This window comes from Camelus dromedarius, chromosome 3 (assembly GCF_036321535.1).
Source record: "Camelus dromedarius isolate mCamDro1 chromosome 3, mCamDro1.pat, whole genome shotgun sequence".
Classification (NCBI taxonomy): Eukaryota; Metazoa; Chordata; class Mammalia; order Artiodactyla; family Camelidae; genus Camelus; species Camelus dromedarius.
The window spans coordinates 97480930-97504762 of NC_087438.1; the positions used below are offsets into that span (position 1 = coordinate 97480930).

Below are 23833 nucleotides of genomic sequence, written 5' to 3' on the forward strand. Positions count from 1 at the left end.
CCCACTCTCAAAAAAAGTGTGTCACTCAGGATGGTTCTCATCTGGGATCACATCGCTTTTTACAGGAGTATCCCTGGCTTGATCACATGTGAAAGCTTGTTTGCAGTAACCTTGATTATCTTGGTGAGGCAGTGGTTACAAGGAAAGTCAAGTGTATGGGTTCCCTTTGTTTTGCTGCTTAATAACATGGGGTACTTGATTAAGTTACAGTTGCAGTCTCTTTTGGTAAAAACTACATGGTTTTGGATATGTGCACACTCTGTTGTGGGTCAAAGGTAGCATTGTCTCACTGGTTTCTATACATTGGCTAGTACAAAGGCTTGGAAAAGGAGGACTGTTGGGGTGGGGAACAGCTGGGAGGTCTGTAGAGAGAAGGGTAAGGTGGTGGTCAGAGAGAGGGGCCCATGTTCTCAGCACCTAGCAATTGAGGCATTCTGTTTCCACTTCCAATTGCTACAGTACTCCACTTTTTGAGTCATTCCTCGTTGCCTCAACAAGTTATTTTGAGCCCTTGGTAGGTTGTCAGGAGAAATGAATTATTTCTAAACTGCAGTTGGAATGCCTATAAACTGTCCTTTGTCTGCAGTTAAGGTGAAACTGTGGCTTTTGTCTCAGTCTGTTGTACCATACCCTTAACCTTCAGTGTCTAGGTTTTAATAGAAGAACTTTCTTCAGTTCCTAGGTCTTCTGAATTATGAACACATCTTGCCTTCCTTCCTGCTCAGGAATAACCATATTTATTACCCTTGCAGAAAATTTTTACAGTGTTAGGGACCCATCTCCTTTTGATTCTCTTTATTTTCAAGTGATGGGTTATTTTGGTGGGTGTGATGTTATATAAAAGAAAGCAGATTTTTCTTGTGATTTAATGTTGGAAAACATAAATGCTGACTCAGCATATATTCACATAAAACTTTTTCCCTCACGTTCACAACTCAACAGATTGATAAATCCAAAGGAGCTGTTAACAATCACTAAATGAAGCATACTGTATTTTATTTCAACAGTTTATTCCAGCCTATTTTGTTTTTTATACTTTAAAACATCTTCATTAGGTTGTTTGATGAGATAGATCCACAGGAAGACTGAAGTGCTTAAGGTCATTCCAGCTTTCAGCTAGTCAGGTTTGTCATGTGGTGGCTCCCAAACATAGAGCTTTGTGTTGAAGAGCCTCTTGGGAGTCTGACTGGGGCCAGGAGCCTGGAGAAGGGTTAGGAAAGCAGATTGTAAATAATAAAATAACTGTGAACTGGCAAACTATTAGAGTATACATTCATATCCATCCAAGAAGAGAAAATAGACTTACTTTGAGACACTTCTGGAGCCTATTCCCTATTTAATTTTTTCTTATGTTGTGCATATATGTTGAAGAAACGTGGCTCTGAGTTCTCTGTATTCCACAAAAGCCTTCCTTAAAAGCCTTTTCCTAACCTTAGCCCCAGCTGGTGTAAGTGGTTGGTATTCAGGTCCTGTGATTGTTTCTAGGCCAGTTCCTGAGATGGGCTTAGAAAGAATGAAAACTGGCATGGGATCACCTTGTCAGGGTGATGCTGAAACAAATACGTTCTCCCATTGTTGCCATATTTTACCTTAGCCAATATAAGTAGGAAAGTTCAAAGATTGGGACTAACTAAAGCCTTTAAGACCTTTGGCCTCAAGTGACTGAATGTATATAGCACAATCACCAGCCAGCTTTGCCCTTTCTCAGTGACTGCTCCTGGGCCAGTTAAGGAAGAGGCATTTTTGTAACAGATGATTACTTTTCATCTTTGAGTTTTTTGTGGAGCTGCACCTTAACCAGATCTGCCTCTTATCAAATGAAGAACTATGTGAATATCTTAGCCCCAGGACAACAGCTTAATAGTTTTCAGTTGAGTGGGGGTTTTGTTTTTAAACTCCTGTGTGAGTTACTGGTAGAATGCCCTTTTCCAGGGCTGGAACTCCTGATTGCCCTACAGTGTACTCTGAAAGCAAATGGTTGATCACGTTTGGAAAGGCCAAAAAGAAGCTACTGTGTGCCCAGGCCAGGTCTCCGGTGACTGCCATCCAGAGAAGAGCAGCACCAGCCTTGGAGAATGTGTTATCTTCCTTTTCAGACTTCTAAAGATGAGTGAGGAGTGATAGCAGCCATTTTCCCAGGTACCTCACTCTGTGCCCTAAGCCACTTGTTCTCCTGTATGAACTTCTTCCTAAGTACTTCAAAATCTTGACTCTTAAAGGGTACTCCCCTGCCCTGAATTGTAGGGCCTCTAGAGAATGAGAGTGAGTCGGGAGGGTTTGGCCAGCTTTCTCACCTTTGAAGTTTTCCATAGGAAATAAGGGTAGCTTTGGAAGCTCCAAAACTGCTTCTTAGTCCTTCGGACTTGGAGCTTTCTAGATACAGTTCCTAAATACAACCTGACGTTTGGCCTCCAGAGCCACCTCAGGGTGAGGGATGTTCTATGCTTCAGATAGTTGGCAAAATCTAGGCTACCCTACCTGACGGGTATCTGGAGCTTCCCCCAGCTAATTAAGGGACAATGCTGGTTAGGTCCTTCTGGGCAGTCTCCCCCTACCTCTAGTCCACAACGCTGCTGTCTTTGAAAGGTGTGGCTGCTTGCAAGGTGTTGCATTAAGTGTTGAGGGAGGCTAGCCTTGTTTTAGGGGGCACCCAGGACTTCCAGTGCTGCAGTGTAACAGAGGGAACCAGGGGAACAAAGTCTCAAACCTTCCAGGAAGTTGGGGTTTTTGGAAGGATGGTTCCAGATCATCTAAGCCTGGCCCTCCTCTGGAGGGGACAAAGAGAGGGCATAACACAAGGAGTGAGGTGAGGTTCTTGTGCATTGTAACAGGTTGTGGGGCAGATACTGTTTCCATGATTGTGAGTTTAACCTCTAAGCTGGATAGATAGGGCACTTCCTTTTGAACTTTTATGTAAATTTTGGGGAGGGAGGCAGAATTCCTTGGTGATTTCTCCTCTGACACACTGTGTCCCTGGGTTCATCCTTGCTTATCTTGCTCCCTGCCACCCACTGACATAGATGACAGATAGGTTCAAGTTTCTATGCCCACAGATGAAAGAGGTGACTGAAGTGCATTTGCTTGGGTAGAGTGAGCTGGCTTCTTGATGGATGCTAGTGCCTGAGTGGCCAGCAGAGGGCAGTGGTGATCTATAGCTGTAACGACCATGAGGTGGGTGGTCAGTAATTCTGCTTGGACAGAACCTGGGAGGGGCTTTTGTTGCTGTGGGGAGGCCTGTTTGGGCTTGGCTTTGTTTACAGTTTAGACAGAATTGACTGGATGGCTCAGTGCCTAGCTCAGTCAGGCTCCCTCATAGACTTAATCACAGTGAAGGAACAGGTTAGTGTCCTAGCCCAAGGCCTGCCAGAAATGTCAGGCCACCAAGCTCCCTTTCCTCCTCCCCATTGGTATAGTACCCATATGTCTGTGTGTAGACAGATTAGTAGGGACCAGACCAGGGCCTGGTTCATGTGGACAAGGGGATCTCATATTTCTGGCAACTCTGGTGCCTACTGTTGCCTTTCCCTAAAGGCAGGTCGTTCCTGCGACTCCAGCCAACGAACCCTGTCTCATTTGCCTGCATATCTACTCTGGGCAGCTGAGATGTGGCTTTTCATACCTAAAGGTTAGGAGCCTAGAGAGGAAGAACAGAGCTGGGGGCTGGTGATAGGGCATAGGAAATGTTCTTCTCTTATCTTTTTCAATCTTATCTTGTGTTTTGGGGCCCCAGACTCCCCACTCTTCCAGCCCAACAGCTGGGAGCCTCTAGGGCCACTACCCGGAAGCCAGCTGCCTCTTCTTGGGGAATTCTCTGAAATTTCAGTCTTGGCCATCTGGGTATGTGAACATCTCCAGATTTGCTGAGCCAGCCAAGTGGTGCACCCCAGGCATAGCTGTGAGAATTAACTGCCACTACCCCCAGATGGGGAAAACTACCTAGGGCCTGTTGGTGCATGGAACCTAGGCTTCAACCTGCCCAGAGACTCTTAAGAGCAGCAGAGAGAGGAGTCCTGGGGGCTCCCCAAGTCCTGCTCTAGTTACTAACTGTATAAGGAATTTTGCACCCAAAGGTTGAGTTGGGAGACCTGAGGGCCCCTTCTGGAGTATGAAGCTCTGAGCCTAAGAAAGTCCCTGGAATAAGGAGGGAAGCCTTGGGTCTAGCCTGGCTAGAGGAGTAGGGGCTGTCTTCAGGGAGAACTGTCTTCTTACCAAGCCAGACTCAGGCAGTAGAGTCAGGGCTTAGGCAGCCCAGAGTAAGGCCAGCAGTCTGGCCCCCAGAATGCCTTGCTTTCTCTCAGGCCTCCCCCTGGGGCTGGTTATCTGGCTGTAGCAGGAGGAATGTGTGCTCTGAGTGGGGAAGGCGGGGGGTGGGTCAGGGTCAGGGCGGAAACCTGGGAATGTGGACTCCCTGCCTGCCCCTGTCCCTGTTTGGAGGGAGGGAGCCATGGAGAATGTGGCTGACAGGCCCCAGGCGTGGGAGAGTATAAGCCTGCCTGTGTGTGTGAGTATGTGCGGGAGGGGGCTGCCTATGTGTGCAGGAACTTGTGAGAGTGTGAGAGAATTGTGAGCATGAACATTCCTTAGTGTTTATGCATATGGGTGTGAGCCTAAGCTGTGTAGCCTTTGAGGAACAGAAGTAAGATCTGGATTTGAATCACAAGTCTGTGACTTTTCAGTTGTATATTCTTGAGCAATTAATTTATCTCTCCTTTGCTTGGTTTTCTCATCTAGAAAATGGGCACTTGGCCCCCAGCCTGGCCTATAGGCAATACTTGGTGGAAAGTGGCCTTATCAAATTAAAGTGTTGTGGCTGTGGATGCTTATGGATTCAGGGAAGTAGGCATGAACAGTGGGACATCTTTCCTGGTCTCCTGTACAAGCCAGAGGATTTCTCAAGCTACTAGGACACCCAGGGACTTAGTGGCCTGTGGCTTACATATCCACTTGCAAATCCTACAAGAATGTGCCTACAAACAATGGGTAGGCATTTAGATGGAACATGCCTTACCAGCCTGTGTGTTCCTGCCCAGGGTTTGTGTCCCTCTGCTTCTCTCTGGGGTACAAAAGAGGAGCCTAACTACCCTTTCTGGTGAATAAAAGCCTGGAAGGGTATGATAGGAAGAGCTGCCTCCAGCCCCTGGGAGTGGAGGTGATGTGGAAGGACTTCCCCCAGCTGTTTCCCAGCCCTACGTGAAGGATGAGGGTAAGGGATGAGACATGGGTGATTGTAGCACTCCCCACAGCCCAGGATCCTAGCCCATTCTAGGTCACAGGTCAGTTAGTGGTCCTACAGCTCTTAAAGAACGCAGCTGTGGGGGGGGGGGTGTGCACACACACATGAGGTCCAGAAAGGGGGGAGGTATTGGAATCTTGGCTCAGTAGGCAGGACTTGGGATCCAAGCACAGAGAGGTTGGAAAATTAAGTCATTGTTACACAGCCAGGCAAAACTAGGGAATGTTGGAAGTCTTTCCAGGTGGAACCTTTAGGGGGAGCTCACTGGCTGCAAGGGATTCCTGGAAGCGCCTGGGAGGGCCCAAGCCTTAATTGGAGGAAGTGAGAGCTACAGCCTAGCTGGCCCTACACTGGGAACCACAGGAGTCGCCCAAAAGGGTGTGTTGAAGGAATGAGGGATCTTAGCCTTGTTCCCACACATGTACCCCTGGGAAGAGGAGGGATGTTTGAGATCAGGGGCAGCCCTGTTTCCTGCTTTAGATTTGGGATAAGGAGGGCTTTTTCTGAGGGACCTGGAACTGATGCCTCAGTTTCTGTACATGAAATGGAGAAATGGAGAGAGAGACTGGTTAGGGATACTTACCTGGGAGGTTCTGGGACCCTGTTGTGACTGATCACTGCTGGGTGGGAGGTGCTTTGTGTTCTACAACTTTGTGAGAGTGGCAGGAAATGGAGCCAGTAGCTATGGACTAGTTGAGATGCACCTGGTGAGAGATTGGGGGTGGTTTCCCAACAAAGTCCCAGAGTGTGTATGGCCTGTGTGGCTGTGTCCTAGGGGAGGTGATATGTGAGGTCACTGTGTGAGAAAGTGCAGCAGTGTGAGTTGTTTGTGACACTTGGAGTCTCTCAGATGTGTGTAATGACAGAACTAGTTTTGCTAGTGGGATGAATCAGGTTCTTGGAGAGGAATGGACCTATCTGGAGAGAGTGATGCTACTATGGAGTTACAATCGTTATATTGGTATGACTTAACTGGTATACCTACATTAAAAATGATCCCAGTACCCTCTGTTTTGAGTGCTTACCATGTGCCTGGCCCTGTGCTAAGTGCCTAACCTGCAGTAGCTCATTTAGTTCTGTCAGAACCCAAAGAGTTAATGCTGGTTTGCCTGTGCCACAGTGTTTGTTCCATGTTATATTCATTCATGTTGGGGGATGTGATATGCTGCATTTGTGTTAGTTGCTGAAGTGCAACTTGTGGCAGTGTGGTGCCCTGTTGTATACTTGGGATCTCTATCCTGTTGTGTTGCCAATATGGGGCACCATTGTGTTCCATAGTGTAAGACCCAGTTTGACAGTGTTCTTTGAGGTGATGGTGATGATGTATAATTTGGCCGTGTGATTTTTTTGCTTTGTTGTGCAGCCAGAGTATGTAACTCGGTTCTGTTGTGTAGTTGAGACCAGCTAGTGGGATGTTATGACTCACTGTGTATTGGTGATGTCGTGGGTTTCTAGTGTAGGATCATCGGTTGTGGTGGTATGAACTAGTTGTGTGATAGTGTGAAGGGTTGTATTGTTATGTCTGTGATCCTACTGTGTGTGTCCGTGGGAACCATCTGTTTGACCCCTTGACCTCGTTGTGTCATACTTATGTCAGAGACCGATGTGGTGTGCTGTAAGTCCGTGTGGTGAGTGTGCCTCCTTGGTGGGGACGGTGGCCCATCCCAGTCCGCATTGTGTGTCTTTGTGACCCACTGTGCTGCTGTGCCCCTTTGCGGGTCTATGTGTTGTTTGACCTCAGCCGCGGATGCCCCCACCTCTGCCGGCCCTGCTGCCCCTCCCCCGTGCCTCCCGCCCTCGCCTTGCAACGATCGATCGCCATTGATTGTCCCTGACGAGCTGCTCCACTTTCTAGCCAATGTCAGGAGGGGGGATCTCCGCCGCCCTGGCGGTGTCATTTCCACACACTCCCTGGGCTGCCGCCAGTGCGGGCGCCGCCAAGAGCTGGCCTGGATCGCCCGGAGCACGGACCGGACCGCCCACATCGCGCCAGGACGCCCGACGGCGAGGCCAGACCCCTGCCTGACCGGCCTACGGCCCTGCACCCAGGCCCCCCTTCCCCGGGTGGGTGGATGTTGTTGCTACACGAGTTTGAGCTGGCCCCGGTGAAGGGGGTGGCCACAGTTGGTGCGCCAGAGCGCCTGGGTGGGGGCGTGGGGGGCCGTTTCCGGCGGGCGGAGGCGCCTGCAGGCCAACTTTGCCGTGGCCCAAACAGATGCTAATGATTTTCCGGGAGGCGCCGGTTATCTCTGGCCCCAGCCAGCCAGTGTTCGGGCCTGGCCAGGCACAGACACTTCCCCACCACTCCCCTCACCCCTGTAACCCCTGCCAAATGACCACCTGGCCCCGAGTGGACAGTGGGGGTGGCAGCCTGCCCCGGGTTCCCCAGAACTCTGGCTGCAAGGGAAAATTTACTACTGTCCATCCAAGATGTTGCTGTTTCTTCTTCTGAGCCCCTTCCCAAAGCCCACCCCCGAATCCGAACAAGGGAAACTGAGGCTCAGAGAAGCCCAACCTAAGGTCATGCTGACCCAGTGCTTGCTGGGCAGAGTCAGCCTCCCTCTTTTAAGGCCGCCCTGTTGGGGACTCACAACCCCCCTGGTCCCCCATTGCCCAGGGGCCAGAGCCAGTTTCCAGGCTCCAGGGTGGAAGTGCTGACGTGGCTTTGGGCAGCTGTCTGGGGCCTGGAAGCAGGGCAGATGTCACAGAGCCCGGGGGAGGAGGCGGCTTCATGGGGAGGGCGGGCAGGGCCTCTAGCCTGGTGAGACACGCCTCCTCCCCCTGGGCCTGGCAGTGTCTGGGGCTGGGGCACAGCCACTGGCCAGGCTGACTTGCCTCCAAGTCTGCTCCTCTTTGTGGCTGCTGACAAGTGCTTTAACCTCTCTGGGCCTCTTTCTCCCCTGTCAGAGCAGAATAACAGCACCTGCTTTGGACGGGTGTGAGCCTCAGATGAAAGCAGAGGTGCTGCTTTCACCTCTGCTGGACACACTGTTCCTGCTGGACACGTGTCAGCTATTATTACTGTTTTTGCAAGTGGGAATTTGGTGTGTCCAAAAGCAAAACTGAGTGCTGAGAGCACCATCTCACTTCACAGGTCATTCTAGCCAGCCTCCTGCCTTGGTGCCCCTGGCCCTCTGTATTTCTCATGCCTGTCTAGCTTTGTTCTCATTGAAGTGTCAGCCCCCCTCAGCTCTGCCTGCTGCCAGGCTACCCCCACCCCCTCTTATCGGTGTGGTTCCCTCCTATCTGGCCGCCACATTGGGTCCCTCGAGCAGCACAGCCCCCTGGGAACAGCGATCGATGGGGCGGAACAGCCTCCCTGACAGATGGACCCACGGAGGCTGGGTTGTTTCAGCAGAGCTCCCTAGGAAACCAGAGACAGGAGCTGAGCCACCATGGCTGCCTCATAAATAGAAATGGGAGGGGGCGGGGAGATGAGGAGGAGGCCAGAGCTTCCATCCGGTCTGGGCCAACCCTCTGGGCATGGGCCTGGAAGGGCTGGGCAGCCCCGAGCCTTATTATAGGCCCAGAATCCTCTTGTGGGGAGAGCTCTGTAGAGCTTGCTTGGTAGGTAGGATGTGTCTGAGTCCCCCTCATGGACTTTGCTGGGGCCCCCCACCCACCATGGGCACTTTTTCTAATAAGTCCAGAGGCTGGTGGGTGGGTAGGTGGGCGGGCAGGTGGCTTACCACATTCCTAGGGCCACAAGGGGCCTCTGAAGCCAGAATGGCAGAAGGACCTTTTCAGCCTGTGGGGGTGGGAGATGATGAGCCTTGGCCCCTGTGTGTGTATATCTGTTTGGAAGATGCCTCCTATCTCCCACCTGGCTCCCAGATTAGTTGGGGAGTTCTTCCCAAGGTTTCTCAACCTTAGCACTATTGATATTTTGGGCCATTTAATTCTTTGTCCCTGTGCATTGTAAGATGCTTAGCAGCATCCCTGGTCTCTGCCTATTAGATGATAGTAGTAGCAGTTGTGACAAGGAAAAATGTCTCCAGGCGTTGCTCAGTGTCCCCTGGGAGGCAAAATCAGCCCAAGTTGAGAGCCACTAGTCTAACCTCAGGATCAGCCCCCTGGGTTGGAAGGGGTGGCTAGGACCCCATGGGAATGCCAAGCAGTCTCTTCAGTAGTAGAAAGGGAAGTTTCCAAAACAGTTCTGTCCCCAGCTGTCTCAGGCGCAAGAGGGTGGGAGACACCCTCCTTCCCCATGGCCCCAACTGTTAGGTTGGAGGGAACCGTGCTTGCCTGAGATGGTAGGGCTTTTGGCGTCATTGCTCAGCTGCACCAGGCATGGTGCCAATACCTTACTGCTGAGACTACATAGCATGGGGGTGGGGGGAGTGGGTGGGGTCTTGGGGGTACGCAGACTGCCTGAGCCAGCTTGAAATGGGGGGAGCCAGCATGGATGATTAACCTCCTCCCTTTCCTTGGTGCCCTGGCAACGTCTGTGTTGCCTCCCTCTAGGACAATGTTGGCCTGGGGTTGAGTTTGGCAGGTCTCAGAGCCAGTGGGGGCTACTGCCTGGAGTAGGAGAAGGATTGTGGACACAAGTCCAGCAGCCCAGCCAGCTGACAGCTGGGCCACCTGAGTGCCCAGCTCTCCCTCCAGGAAGGGGAGGGAAGAAGATACTATAGGCTGACTAAATGGTGACTGAGTCCCCCAGCCCACAAGCCTTTGAGCCAGAGGATTGGAGATGGGGTTCCCTCTGGAGTTATCTTCCACTTCCTGCTCAAGCAGGCAGGCAGGCAGGCAAGGGAAAGTTTTCTGGTGCGCAGTCTCAACTGCTGGGAAGTCCCTACTTATGTCTAACCTACTTCCTCTCCTTTAGCATCCGCCCTGTCTTGGCCTGCATGCTCTGGCCCCAGCAGAGTCAGGACCCAACATTTCAGGTTCTCTGGCCAGGGTGTACCCTTATATGAGGGACGAGAACCCTCATCCATGGGGGAATTTTCAGTCAGAATACAGGTCAGTGGGTCCTTGTGTGAAGGGATGATGGTGCCTAAGTGGGCACAGCTAGGGGATGGAGAGGGGCATTGGTGCCAGCTGACAGACCAAGACCTACAGAGAGCAGGGTTGCCCCAAGACATACTGTACCTAGCACCAGCCTAGGGGGTCCCAGGGTGGGAAGGAGGAAGTGGCTGGGAGGTGGGCGGTGGCTTTGTAACCAGAGATGGGCCAAGCAGTTTGAGGCGGCAGCTTGGGGCTGGGGTTTAAAATAGTGCCTCGGCCTGGCCAGGATCGGGTTCCCGTCACCCACAAGGCAGTGTGGCCACCAGCATCCGGCTCGGGTTTCTTGCCTTTGCTGATGGTTTGATGGAGGAAGATGCTACCCACTGCAGATGGGCATAAGAAAAGGGGTCCAGGCACTGCCACTCCAGTCCCCTGATCAGGCTATGGCCTGTCTCTCTCCTCCACACCTTCCCCCATAAGACAGATTGCCCCAGCCACATCCCCACGTCCCTCCTATTCAGTAAATATTTAACACCAACCGAGGGCCAGGCACTTGACAAAGCTTGGAGATGAGTAAAGCCTTGACCCTATCCCAGGCCCAGGAGTCCTGGTCTCCAAGAGGACACAGAACGGGGAAAGTGATAAGTATTCAGCAGAGACCCTCCACTGATGTCCTAACCCCACACTGAAAGTCCTAGGCATGGGGAAGGCAAGGGGCAGAAAGACCCCCACAGGCTGCAAAGAGGAGTGTTAAACCTCAAATAAGCCTTCCAATAAAGATGTGGCTACAATGGGGAGAGGAGAATGTCCTCTCAAAAGCTAGTTATCATCTGTGAAAACTCCCCAGGGTGATTCATTTCCCCACGTTCCCTGGCCTGCTCCTTCCCCCAAGGCCAAGCCCTCAAAACAGATCTGAGAGCGCATTCTGGTCCTTCTGTGTTCAAGTAGGGTGGCCACTTCCTCAGGCCAACCTAAGCAATAGGGGAAGGGGTGATGGGATATGAAGTGGAGTATCCCCTCTTTAGTTTTTCAAAGGAAGTAGGTAGTTCTAGTCCTGCCATGCCATTATGATGTTGGAAAGTGAGAATAAATAATCAATAAAAAGTTCTGTCTAACCATAATCCCTCTGCTCCACTCTCCCTTGCTAGAGAGCCTCTGGGCCCCTAGGGGCAATGGCAACCTTTGGGCAGTGGCTCTTAGGGCTTGGCAGGTAGAATTTCTCCCCACTTTCCCCTCCTTCCCCAGCCATGGGTCTGAGTGGGAGGAGGTGACACAGACGTCCAAGCCAGCGCACGGCCAGGTCTCTTCTCTCTAACTGGAGCAATGGCCAGAGCTCATATATATCTAAAAAAGCGTCTTGTATATCTTAATGATTTCTCAACAGCCTCTGATTGAAGCATGCTCAATTTAGCTGTGCCGTAAGTAACTTTTTATACTTCCTTGGGGAATCATTTCACTTATGAATCTTTTCTGAATCTGCAATCTCGATTAAAAGTTGATTTTTTTTTTTTTTTTTTTTTTTGTCTCCATCGCCTCAGCTTCGGAGATGCCTCCCTAGCGAAAAGGGTGGTAGCACCATCAATCTTCCCTCATTAGCCTGTCTGGGGCAGGAGAATTCTTCCTGAGAGGTGGAGGGAGCAGCAGCCAAGCTTCCCCTGTGGTAGCACCAAGGGCTACATGACCTGAGGGGGAGCTGCCCTGGAGGAGGGGCTCACAGAGGTGGTGGGGGCATTGCCAGTCTCCTGCCTACACTCTCCCTTACTTGCCTCATGTCAGCCCCTACACAACAGTGTTACACTTGGGGGATTGTCCAGCCTATTCTGCCTTTAGGGTGTCTCCTCACACGCAGCTTAGGAATTTGAGAAGGAGACAGAGAACCCTTCAAGGGTTCATTCAGCTTGAGAGCACAAAACTGGTTCAAATCCTGGCCCTGCTCCTGTACAGCTGCCACAGCCTGGGTAAGTCACTTCTCCTCTCAGAGCCTCAGTTTCCTTATTTGCAAAATTATGTGATTGCTAAATAGATTACCAAGCTGGTAAAGGGTTTAGCACAATGACTCCCGAAAGGCAACCTTTATTATTTCCCTTGAAGGACCCCAGTACCAAGAAGCAGGGTTGGAACAATGCTGAGGGTCCTATCCCAATTCTGAACAATATCAAATAATTTTCCTTAAACCATTCATTATCTAGTCCTGGTGACACCCCTTCAGGTGAAGTGGGTGGGACTGGCATAGTTATCTCCCTGAGAATTAAGGTCTGGTAGGGTTGGGATTTGCCCAGGGGCTGCCCCAGGAGGCCCACCCTTAGCTCCTGACTCTCCCCTAATAGGCAAAGGTCAGGGCTACAGTAGTAAGGCTGGAGGGCGGACTAGGGTGAGAAGCTCTGAACTTACAGAAAAGGGCCTTCCCCACAGAGGCTCTCTCCACTGTACCCCCCACCCCTGCACCTCCCTCCTGATAGTTGGGGGAGGGATTAGTCCAGGTGCTGGGACTTCTGGCTCTGACCCCTAACCTCTGACTTCTGGCTTGGGGTGGGCTTTCTAAGTGCCAGATCATGACTGGGGGTGGGGCTGAGGGGACCCAGCAGCAGAAGCTGCTCTGGGAGTTAACGATTTACGAGAGGCCCCTTCCTGAGGCCTCCCTCCTCACAGGCACGGCAAGGCAAGCAACCCGTGACTGCCCTGACTACCCAGGCGGCTAGACACAGAACCAGTCCCGCCAGTTCAAAGAGCAGTTCATCCTGGGCTTACCCCGAGGCAACTGCCTGAGCACCCCATTCTCTGGAGTCTGAAGAGGAAGGCACAGTAGGGGTTGGTAGATGGGGTCTGGTCTGAGGAGAGAGGCTGGGTCCTGTTTTCTAAAGTCTCTGTGAGGGGTATTTAAGACCCTGCTCTCCCTTCTGAGGCCAGATCAGGGAGGGGAGGCTGAGCCCCACCCCTCCACCTCCAGCAAGTTTTCTCTGTATCCCTCCACCCTAGCCTGTAGATCTTGGGCACTTTCAGGCCAGGCAGGGCTCCCGTCCCTCTGGGCCTGGTCTGGGGCCTCCCGGTTTAGGATGCTGTGGCACCGCCTCCCCCAAAGCCCCATTCAGTTATCTCCAGGCTCCTCCCTCTTCCTGACCCTGGGGGTCTTGGAGCCACAGCTTTGGCCTCTGGGAGCACACAGTCCCACTTCCCTAGGTGAGACATTTGAACCATGATTGTGTCTAGAGAAGTCAAGAGTTAATGTCAGGGGCATGACACCCCCTAAGCTGTCCCACTCCCTTTCCCCCTCCACATATGAGCTGAGTTCCCTGTGCCTGGCCAAGAATGGGGCTGTCTGGTTGTCTCTGGCATGTATATAGCTGTGCCTGGTCAAAGGGAAATACAAAGTTTAAGTGTGTGTGTTGGCCTCCTCTCTGCTCCCTCCCACCTCACCCCAGAGTCATTTTGTTCTGGAACTGGAGTCCCCCTTATGCCCTCCTCCCCTCCCCCCTGTTTACACTGCTCAGGGCCAGGCTAGGCCACCAAAATGACTTCTTAGGGATGGGCGGACCTTGGCCTCCTAAGAAACAGACCTGGCTTTTCTGAAATTTCCCTGTAGTTTCACAGTTTTCTTGTCCCTTCAGAGGCCATGGGGGGAGGGGTGGGACCTAAGGACCAATTGTCAGTATGTGAGCACTGAGACCCCAAAGGCCTGGACCTATATCAGGGCAATTAAGCTTCTCTCTTCCCCTGCCCACATTTGCACCCCTAGGCCTGCTCTGGGATTTAGGCTGAGTTCACAGACCTATGTGACCCCACTGAAGACTATCCTGCACCCTGCCCTGAGGTAGGGCTCCAAATGCCCCAGCTCCCATTCTCTGTGATACAGGTGATGGAACTGCGGCCTCAGGAGAGGGTAGACGTTAGGCCAGACTCTGGATTTGCCATCTTTATTGGAAACCCTAACTCCTCCACTCCTCTCCATGCAGCCATTCCCAGTCATTGGATGTTAATCAATGACTGACATTAGCTGATAAATGGTAGTTGTGGAAAAGGTAAATTCCCTCAGACAGGGCAAAGATTTAAATCCTGGTTTTGCTACTTTGCAACATTAAGCAACCAGAGTCTGAGGATTAATAAGCATATTCACAGAAAGCAATTAGTGTGGTGCCAGACACATAGTAAGTGCTCACAAAGATGCTGGCTACAATCATCACTGCAGTACCTACTCAGTCCTAGGCTTCAGGCAGGTAGGAGACTCTCCCTTACCCGCAAAGAATTTTTCTGGGTGGTGGTAGTGAGGGGACAGGGAGACAGATGATGGACAAATAAAAACTATTTGTGTGCAGTGTGGTCACTGTGGCCATAGGAGGGGACAGAAGAGGGGCCCCAAAGCCAGACAAGAGTACAAGGCTCTAAAAAAAGGCACCTGGCCAAGGGAGCTAGGAAGACTGAAAGATAGTTCATGACCTACTGTCAAAAGAGGGTAACAATATCTGCCAAAATGTGGTAGCTTTTTCTAATTTGCACAAAGTCTATTTTGGTGGCTTTGTAGATATGGGCCAAACTGAGGGAGGGAGTGGAAGAGAAGGTTCCCAGTGGAGTGATACATGCTCTTGGTCTTTAGTGAGTATTTCATGAGGTGAGCTTGATTAAGGCCCTTCTGGGCAAAGGGGACAGTGCATGCAAAGCCACAGACACTTGAAGGGGAGTTTTGAGGTGTCTGAGGGGACCACCAGTGTTGGGTGGTGTTGGTCGGGGGGCTTAGGAATGCAGAGAGAAATAGGACCAGTTAGGGAAGCCAGGCCAAGTCAGGGAAGGGGCTTGAGCTAAGCCCTGTGGACTCTGAGGAATCACTACAGGATGTGAAACAGGTGAACCCCCGGCAGGTCTGTATATGAGAAGCCTCACTAGGATAGAAAATCTCAGGAGTTAGGAAAACAACTTTGGTGCCAGTTTCACTTCAGTTTCCCCATCTGAAAAATGGGATGATACTACTACTGGGGCTGATGTAAGGATTAAATGAGATAAGGTACCTTAACTGTTTAGCTCAATACCCTGCTCAGGGTAAGGGCTTTGTAAATGCCAGCCATGGATATTATGAGCAGGAGCCAGGGTACTGGCCTCTACCCTCATTCCTACCCAGAAGACAGGGCAGGTGGGTGCAGGGCTCCGTCTCCCCCAAGGGTATGAGAGATTTATGGAACTTACACCTGAATCTAAGTTGATTGATTGAATAACAATGTGAAACTCAAATTCTCCTTTTTGGAGGGAATAGTGAACCAGGATTCCTTTGCTTCTTGTGGAAGGGGTTGGGGTTGGGGGCTCACATCCCCCAAGGCTAGAGACCTTCTGCCCAATCCTTCCTGGGTGTCTTGTTGCACTTGTTATGGTGGAGAGCTCTGTATGGATGGTTTGCACAAGACATTTCCTGCTCATGTTGCATTTTCTCTGCGGACCATTGTGCCACTCTCCTCTCTGGTTCCCACCTGGAGTGGATAGGTGAGGGTCTCCAGTTCTTAATTTCCAGGAGAAGAGAAAGACTCCAATAGCCACCCTCTAAACTAGGTCAGGCATATGCCAACACCCCTTCCCTGAGAAAGTCACCACTGGGATCCCCTGACTCATCTCCATCATAGCCTGTAGCCCCTTGGCTTTTGCGCGCCTGAGTCAGGGAAGGGAGCCGAGGTCTCCAAAAAAAAGTGGTAATTATCAGTAATTCCCTAAGGTGGAACTATTAATACTTCCTCTCCACACCCCCCTCCCCAGCCATGAATCTCAGCATGAAGCTTTTTCTAGGTATACAGGGCCTGACTCTGCACTCACCCTAGGGTTTGGCAGCCCTGTAGGACTGAGTTTCATTTTGGGGATCCTAATCATCTGAGGCCTAATGCTGACTCCTGGGGAACAGATCCCCCTTCACAGTCTGGGTGGGCCTCAGCTTCCCCAGAAAAGGTAGATGGTGGTAAGCTAAGTGGAGATGCTGAAGCATCTAGGCCTGGGACCCCGCTTCCTTTTTCCTTGTATGGTCAGTGCCCAACACAGTGCCAGACACTTAGGGTGGGGCCCAGAATATCTCTCTTTAAGTAGTTTAGGGGTGATAATCTGGAGGTGTTCACTTGTCCTAAAATTGTGTTCCTAGAGCAAGTACCTTGCTTTACTCACTCAGTATCTTTGTTCGGAGTGGCCTTGGGGAAGGTTGCTAGAGAAAAGAAGAGAGGCTAAGGGCCTCCCCTAGGGAGCCATCATTGGTACATAGTTAAGGGAGGACACTTCTCAGCATTTGTGGAAGGAAGGTAGGGGGTGTCCACTAGAGAGTCATTCCCTGTGTGGCCTGGGAGGCCAGGGGTGAGGGGAGTGGGGAAGTAGAGAGACAACACATTCCAGGTGAACTTTCCCCTCTGACACCTCCCTCACATCCCTATCCCCTGGCTGGGTCAAGGTCCCAAAGCCAAACTTAGAAGGCTTGTAGGGTGGGTGCCAGGGGCTGCTTCCAGGAGACCCAGGCCCTCCACCACACAAGCAGGTCGCACAGAGAAGGAGAGGAAGTAGCGAGGTGGGAGCTGGTTTCACTTCTTCCACTGCGACCACTCCTGTAGCTGGAGGCACCCTGGTCGCCACCGCAGTTAACTCCCTGTTATCTGGGCCCCAATCGGTCCCAGGCTGTAACATTTAACCCTAGGCAGACTTCCCCAACCGACCTCCCTGTCTCCGGCTAGGGTCTCTGGTCTGGGAGCTGTTTTCTCTCTCGTAGGGGAAGCACAACCCACTCTCACGAATAACAAAATCGGAGAAACTTTCTGCTTTGGGATTTTCTGCAGTTTGGGATTATATGAGTGAGCCCACAGCTTGCTCTCTGGGTCCCTGAAGCGGTGAGAAGACATCTGCAGCCCTAGGATTAGCCCAAGCTGGGCAGATGGAGGGGGCATTGAGTGACGGGGAGGATATGCAGGCCCAAATCTGTACCCACTGGGCTTTTGTTCTCTCTTTCAGTCAGTGTATATAGAGCGTTGCTCTGTGCTAAGAACTATTTCAGGCTCGGAGTTCACAGGCCACGGTCTCGGGACACCACAATGTAGTCGCCTGAGCTCCAGGACACAGGACTTGGGTGCCCCAAGACCGTGGTGTAGGAAACAAAATGTCCTTTCACGGATCAGTTTCCGCATCTGTGGAATGGGGACAGGGACCGCTGCACACTCCCCCCACCCCCCATTTTTCCCTGGGAACTAGAGCCCACTGAGTACGGGGAAAGCGCTCTGGGAAGGGTGGAGTCTTTGAACAAGCTTCAGGCTCCAAGAGTTCTTGGCTAGGAGTTCCCGGCCCTACGCACACCTGAGCTGAGGGGCGCGGCCAAACCCTCCCTACTGGTTCTCATAGCTTCGCGGCCGGCTGAAGAGAGGGGCCAGAGGGATGGCGGATTTCCCCGTAAGGTGGGTCTCCAAGCCTATGCACTCCTCACAAAACACGAGGTGTTTTTTGTTTTGTTTTGTTTTGTTTTTTTTGTAAAGTTGCGGGAATAGAGGTGAAGACGGTGAGCGCTGGGGAGCTGAGCCTGGGCCGACCTCGTCGGAGTGCGGGGAGCTCGAGGCGCAGTGGCTGCGGCTCCGGCCTCAAAGCCTGCGGCGTCCAAGTGGCCAGAACAGCGTTGGAGGGAGGCGGAGGAAGGAGGGAGGGGAGCCGAGGTGGTTGTAGAGGGGGGGGGGGGCGGGAGGAGGAAGCGTTGAGTCCGGTCCGGGTTTTGCCGGCAGCCCCCGGGCAGCGTTCAGAGCTCCTGCCCAGGCGGGCGCGCGGCGGCGGCGGCAGAGGCGGCGGAGCCTGAGCGGGGATGTAGAGGCGGCGGCACTGGCGGCAGCAGAGGCGGCGGCGGCGGTGGCGAGACCAGGCGCCCGAGCTGAGCGAGAAGAGCTGCCGAACCTTGTTCTCCGAAGCCGGGCCCCGCGTCCCAGCCCTGCCCAGCCCGCGCCCAGCCATGCGCGCCGCCTGCTGAGTCCGGGCGCCTCACGCTGCGCCCTCCGCCAGCCGCGCCGCGCTCCGCTCGGGGGTGATTAGTTGCTTTTTGTTGTTTTTTAATTTGGGCCGCGGGGAGGGGGAGGAGGGGCAGGTGCTGCAGGCTCCCCCCTCCTCCCCGCCTCCGGCCAACCGCGGCGGCGTGACTCCGGCTCCGGACCCGGGCACGGCGGGCAGCTCGGCTGGAGCGGAGCGCACCGCGGCGGCGGTGCCCAGAGCGGAGCGCAGCTCCCCGCCCCGCCCCTCCCCCTCGCCCTCGCGGCGGCGGCGGCAGTGGCGGCTCGGACGACTCAGAGAGCCGGTAGGTGTCGGGCCACGGCCCTCCCCCGACCCCCCCGGAGGCCGGCCCCCTCCCCTTCCCCGCCTACCTCCCTCTCCTCCCCCGGGGCCCGGTGCGCGGCCGGGGCCGGAGTTCGCTGCAAGTCGGCGGAAAGTTTGGCGGCGCGGGCTCCCCCGAAGTTCAGGTGCGGAGAGCCAGGGACGGGAAAGGAGGGGTCCGTGTTTGGGTGGGGCGGGGGGCGCCCGTAACCAGAGTCCCGGAGTCCCGGAGGCTGGGAGCCCTAGCTCCGGTGATCGCTCAGTGGCCTCTGCTATACTCAAGCCTCCCCAAGCCGCAGTCAGCTCGGTCGCAGATCACTGAGTTCAGACAAAAAGAGGGGTTTTAGGGTCGGGAACGGAGGCTTGGGCGCCGTTGATTGGGGCCGGGGCTCTCCTGCGGGGTACCGTCCCCTCCCCAAGTACACGAGCTTGAGGGTGCAGGGGCGGCTGGACCACGGGTCCTCACCTCTCGGCGTTGGGCGGGCGCTCCGCCTGCGGGGGCGGCTGATTGGAGATCTCCGGCGCGCACTCCCCCCAGCAGACCCCATTCGCAGCCCTGTGTTTTGGGGGCGATGATAATTGCTCGTAAGGCCCGGGAGCACGCGTGGCTGAGCCTCCGCCTTCACTTAGCGAGGTCGACGGCCACTTCTACATTTACCCTCCGGCTCCTCACTCCCGCTGCCCGCGGGGTGCCTGGCGGGCTGATCAAGTTTGACCCTTTTTTTCCCGTCAAGTATCACTCCCCCCACCACCATCACTCCTCCCCGCCGCCTCTGTGTCTCCCTTCCGCCCCAGCCTTGGGGAGTCTTCCAGGCTGTCTCCCGAGCCCCGCGTGGCCAAGCAGCATGCAAAGCCAGGAGGGAGAATGGGGGTGTTCCTCTAGCTGCGGAGCTGTGGGAGGCGGGTGTTCCAGACGCCTGCCTCGCTGCTCTGGCCCCAAATTTACCCGTGAAGTTCAGCCCCGAGCCCCCCTCCCCTTTACTTCCCCAGAGCGAGGGGCTGAACCGCCGCGAGAATGTGTTAATTTTCTTGCTGGGGGAAGTTGTCCTCGTCCGGAATGGGCTGCTTTCCGGCGGGGAGCGCGGGGTGCGCCTGGCTTTGTTTATTTGTACGATCAACAAAGTGAGTGACCCCAGTTTTTAAACGGGGGGCCGCCTCCAAGACCTGTCAGAAGAGCTGAAGCGCCCAATGAGGGAGCAAGATCGCTTTTCTTCCCCCGTCAGGAATTAGAAGGGGTGCGCGGAGTTGGGCTGGTGCCATGGGCTGCAAGGAGGCACCAGCATATTTGGGGGGTTCTGTAGGGACTCATCTGGAAAGACTCGTTCCTTCTTCTGTCCTGCGATGGGAGTCTAAAGGGTTGGCAGCCGCGCCCTGCTCTGCCCCCTGGACCTTGGGTGGTCTGAGTCGCGTCTTCGGATTGAAGGGGTTGAAGAGGGGGGGTTCTGGCTAGACAGCCTCTTGACCTCCGCCTTTCCCTGCGCCGAGGGCGCTGTTCGGAGTCCTTGATTTTGTGGTGGGCGCAGGGCCACCTCCTCCCACCCCCACCCCTGCGTTTGCGCAGGAAGCGCTGAGGAGGGGGCGTGTGCGATCGTTCGGCCCTCGCCACTGCCGGAGCCGCCCCAGGGCGGCCGGCAAACAGAGTCCCTTTTAAGTTTTCCGCTGGGGCCGCCTGGCGGGGGCTGCGTGCGCGGTCGCTGCGGACTTGTTTGGAGCGCTAGTTGAACGCCCGGCGCCACCTCAGCTGCCCTGGCCCGCGGGGGCGGGGGTGGCTGTCCATGCAACTGAAAGCATTTAGACGTTTTTAGGGGGGTGTACTGCCTTAAGGTTGCCTTAATCCCTCTCCAGAAAGACCCCCGTACGCTGGGTGCCAGCCGTCATAGAAAACCCAGGAACTGAGACCCTAAGCCTCCACCCCAAACCCCTTTTTGAGAGCGATGCAGGGAGACTGAGGCCAGCGCTACCTACTACTGCGTAGTGTTGATTTAGCAGTTTCCCTGGATGAGACTCAAGCAAGAGCTGGGGGAGGGGGGGTAGTGGCCCGCTCTGCAGCTGTCACCCCCTTCCCAGAACGGAAATTGTTCTCTCCTTGGGGAGGAGGGAGAGGGGGTGATTTTTGCCCTGGGAAGGGGTGGGAACAGCTGAGGGAGGTTGGCCTCTGAGTTCTCAGTCAGCCCTGGGGATATTGGTAGAAGCCCACCGCCCCACGCTCCCCATCTCCACCTCCAATCCTGGCAGGAGCTTGGACTCTCCCAGGGAAGCAGGAGCCAGCCTTGCACCTCCCTCTCCCATACCACCTCCCTTTCCAAGGTGGGGGCAGAGGTTCCTGAGCAGAAGACCCTTGGCTGACTGGCTGGCTGTTGGCGCCTTATTTATGTGTGTATTTGGGCCCGGCTGTTTTCCCGGCTCAGCAGGTGACCCTGGCTGGGGCCTCCTATCTCTCCGCCGACAGAGCCTGTTGACTTACCCGTGGGCCAGCGGCCTCGTCTTTATCACGTGAGGCCTGGAATGTCCACCCGGGAGGGCTGGGCTGGGTGGGGGAAGGGAAGGGGAAGGGAGGATTCTGCATCCAGGGCCCAGGCCAGCCCAGGCCTATATTCTATGAGTTCCGACTATGACCCCCAACTCTTACTCCCTCTTTCCAGCTTTTTGTCTACCTTCTACCCATTTGGCAAGTGTCAGACTGAGGCTCATAGGAGTATGGAAGGCAGGGTTTCATCTGGATAAAGAATCAAGTCTCTGGGAATTAAATACCCCACCCTCTTTGGGGACCCCCACCTAGTTATTTATGGGAAGGTTGGAAAGAAGATGGGGGTCTCTCTGAAAGGGAGGTGTGTTGGGCTGGGCTGAAGTCAGCTGACTTTCCAGGGTGCAGGATAGGGTGGAGGAATAAGGGGATACTGATGACCCAGACCCAGGCCTTCTTTCCTGGGGCCCCTGTCTGGTGGGGTGACCATGAAGTCAGCACTACCTCTCCAAGCAGTGCTATGAAGCGTGCCTTAATTGGCCAAGTATGGGGTGGGGCTTGCTTATTATTGCCCACTCTTCGTGTGTAATTCACTTATTCATTCATTGGCCCAGTGTGTATTGAGCACCTACTGTGTGTCAAGCCTCACTCTTCTGGGAATACCAAAGTGAATCACTATGACTCTGCCCCTGCTCTGGAGGCAGGCCCAGAGTAGAAGCTCCGCCCTCTTTCCCCACCCACTGGGGCTTTGAATGGGGTTTTCCCATTTTTTTTTTCCTGGGGCTCTCCCTCTCTTACCCCCACCATCTGGTCCCATCCTATCCTATGTGTGTGGTTGTATGGGTGTGCTTGTGTGTGTGTGAAGTGTCCTTGATTAAGTGTATTAATAGTTAAACTCTCACTCATAGCTGGAACTCACCAGACCACAAAAAGCCTCCCCAGTTACTCACGCGCTACTGCTCAACAAGAATATCCCACTCAAGTTTTTTTTTTTTTTTTTTTTTTTGCTTTCTCTTACTTCCCCCTTTATTCCCCCCAACTCTGAGCCCACCTCCCAGGCTGCGGGCAATGAGAAAGGACTGCCCCCTCAAAGACCCAGGAATCTCCAACCATTCCACCTGCCCGCTAAAGCCAAAGACAGTGTCAGCTGCTAGATGAGGCTATCTGGGTCTAGTCTGTTGGTATGGGATGTGGGAATCTGGGTGGTGTGTGTATGCTAATGACTCAAGACATGTATCTGTAACTCTGTCGAATGTGTGTCTGTCTTGGGGTGTGGGAGTCTGAGCATGTGTATGTTTGTGAATCAGAACATGTGTGTCTATGGATGTAGGAGCTGTGTGTGTCTGCACTGCATATGTCCATGTGTGTTTGTGAACCTGAAAGTATATATCTGAAAATTGAATATGTCCCTGTGACTCTAGGAATGTGTATATTCTGAGTTGTGTGTGCTTAGAATTTTGGAGAATGTATATTCATAATGTGTGTATATTTGTGTGTTTTGTATACACTTGTAAATCTGGAAGTGTCTTACTCCCTGAGTGGTGTATCTGAATTGGGAAAGTGTGTGTGACTCTGGGAGGGGGCATTATCTGAGCTGTGTGGGCAGTGGTCTGTGTCTGTCTTTGGTGTCTAGTGTCTGTGTTCCTTTCTCTTTCTGTATCTCTGTCTGCCAGTTTGTCTTTCTGAGTCTCTCTCTCCCTTGTTGAGGCTCAGTGTGTGTGTGTGTGTGTGTGTGTGTGTGTGTGTGTGTGTGTGTGTGTGTGGTTGAACCTCTCCCACCCGTTCCTTCCCCTCCCCTGCCCTCCCTGGCAGTAACTGGGCAGCCTCCCCGTCTGCCTGCCTGCTGGGAGTTTTGGAAGCCGTGGAGGGAGACAGGCTGGGGCCGGGGTGACAGCGCGTATCCACGGCGATGGCAGCCTGTGATTACGGGAATAAAAGGATTTTAAGGTCATGGGTGTATTTTTTTGTTTTGTTTTGTGTTTTCCCCTCTGGTGGAGCCACTGGCACATAGGGCCAGAGCTGTGTGTCTGCAGGTTGGGAGTCTGTCCCCACAGAAGTGAACATGGATCTGTGGGGCTTTCCTGGGAGCATGAACACGTGTGTGCATGCATGAGCAGAGCCTGTGAGAGCGTGTGTTCCTGTCTGCCTGCTTCCCATGGGAGAGTCCACAGGGCTGTTCCCTGGGGGAGAACTCTCAGGAAAACTTCTTGCTTCTGGGTGTTACATGGAGCTGGAATCCTGCAGTCCTGTGTGTGCTGAAGAGCAGTCTGGCCCCAATCCTTGTCTACCTGTTGTCCCCCACCCCCACACCAGTAGGGTGTCTATGGACAGAGATGTGTAGACCCCATCACCTGGGCCAGGCCACATCTTGGGGTGTCAGTGCCCCTGGCCCTGCTCCAGCCCCTGTAATTGCATTCTGCCGCCTAATCCCCCGCCAGCTCAATTAGATCGCAAATTCTTCTTCATTTCCTGCCTCTGATGCTGGCCTCCCTCTGGGCTCACAGGGCCTGGGAGGGAGGGAGGGGATCTTGCCCCCCTTCCGCCAGCACTGGGGGCTCTGAGTGTGGAAGGTGATTAGTTCCTGGCACACTGGCCCTGGGTTGCCAGGGGCCAAAAGGACAGGGCTCTGCTGACCCTTTTTGGACCAGCCTCAGTGTCCCCATGCTAGGGGAAGAGGCTTGTGTTATCTGGTGCATGGTCTCTTGATAGACTAGGCAGATCACTCTGGCCAGGCCCCTAGGCAGTGCCCTCACTCTAGGCCCCGACAGGCTCTGCCCATCTCCTGTTCCTAGAGAAGTTGCTGGTCACCCCCTGGCAATCTTTTCCTACTGTCTTTTCCAGGAACCAATAGGATCGCTGAGTTCCCCTCTGCTGGGTCCTCGTAGCCCCATCCCTTGACC

General features: G+C 53.7%; 1 protein-coding gene and 1 long non-coding RNA gene across 4 annotated transcripts in view; one reads left to right on the forward strand and one right to left on the reverse strand.

Annotated features, from left to right (window-relative positions):
- Nucleotides 1-1019: 1019 nt before the first annotated feature.
- LOC116152290 (uncharacterized) lies at nt 1020-19588 on the reverse strand. Its single transcript, XR_004135889.2, has 3 exons — nt 18936-19588; nt 18520-18787; nt 1020-1200 (listed from the first exon to the last, which is right to left on the reverse strand). It is a non-coding gene; the product is annotated as an uncharacterized LOC116152290 (long non-coding RNA).
- The window catches only part of CXXC5 (CXXC finger protein 5), a 34159-nt gene continuing 27819 nt past the window's right edge, over nt 17494-23833 (forward strand). The window contains exon 1 of one of the 3 annotated variants that reach the window (XM_064484349.1): nt 17494-17574. The gene's annotated coding sequence lies outside the window, so the exon portion shown is untranslated. Of the gene's footprint in view, nt 17575-17889; nt 18453-18533; nt 18616-23833 lie in introns of those variants that run through there. The other 2 variants (XM_064484348.1, XM_031449136.2) reach the window with 2 other exon arrangements.